This window comes from Bos javanicus, chromosome 1 (assembly GCF_032452875.1).
Source record: "Bos javanicus breed banteng chromosome 1, ARS-OSU_banteng_1.0, whole genome shotgun sequence".
In the NCBI taxonomy this organism is placed as follows: Eukaryota; Metazoa; Chordata; class Mammalia; order Artiodactyla; family Bovidae; genus Bos; species Bos javanicus.
Window position 1 is genome coordinate 60,709,368 of NC_083868.1, and position 1,187 is coordinate 60,710,554.

Genomic DNA, 1,187 nt, shown 5'->3' on the forward strand with positions numbered 1-1,187 from the left:
ACAGAAGTGGAAGCATCATGTTTCAGTGCCGACAGGAACAATTTAGTGGAGAGCAAACATTTGATAAATCAGTAGAGAGAAAAGGGAACTAATTGGATCAATGTCTTTGAGTAGACGAGAATCAGTGGAATCCAGTCCACAAATGGAGAAATTAGTTTTGGATAAGAGTACGGGAATCACCTATCGTAACAGGAGGGAAGAGATATACATAGTTACAGACGCTGGTAGATGGCAGTGTAGTTGGCCATTTTCTACTGACTGTTTCAGCTTCAAGGAAAGTGGGAAATAAGTCATGAGGTGAGGCAAGGAGATGTTGGAGGTTAGAAAAGAAAAAAAAATCTGAATAGTTGTGAATAGTTGTAAAGGAGGTTGGAAGAGGGAAGTGAATCACACAGATTGATTGCTTACTAGTGGTGAGAGCCCACTTGGGAGTCAAGATCATAAATTTGAAGTTAGTGTTGTTGTGTGTTTTTCTCCAATTATGTTCAATGGCACAGGTGCAGTCTGAAGCAAAAACAGATTCCAGCGTGAAACTGAACTAAGCATGTACAAGAAAGCAAAACAAAAAAAAAAGAGTTAAGAAAGTGATTTCAATGACTAAAGAACTTAGATGGGTAAAGAGAAGAGTGCAGGTACCAAGGGGGTAGGAAAAAAATAACAGAACTGTAGGAGCCAAAATTTGGAGATTCATCTAGAGTCAAAGTATTGTACAGGTTGGGATACTAGAGGGAATTGAGCTAGAAATTGAGAAATGATGGACTGAGAATGGGAGGCAAGAAGATAAGTTTCTAGAGGATCTGCAGCTACTGGGATGAAAAATAATGTGAGAGTAAGTGACTGAGGTTGGGGAAGAACAAGATACTGCAGAGAAAGAGTTTTTAAAAACTGAGAGGTGAGGGTACTGGAAGGATCATCTCAATGCACATAAAAATCATGAAGAATAAAGGTAATCATATTATTAGATGAGCCAAAAGTGCAAAGTCAAGAAAGGAGGGGAGGGCGATTTCCCTGGTTAAGATTTCCAGTGGTTAAGAATCCACCTTTCAATGCAGGGAATGAAGGTTCAGTCCCTGGTCAGGGAATTAAGATTCCACATGCCATGGGGCAACTAAAGCCACACACTGCAACAGACATTGTGCGTACCAAAACTAAGACCAGATGCAGCCAAATAAATAAATAAATATTTT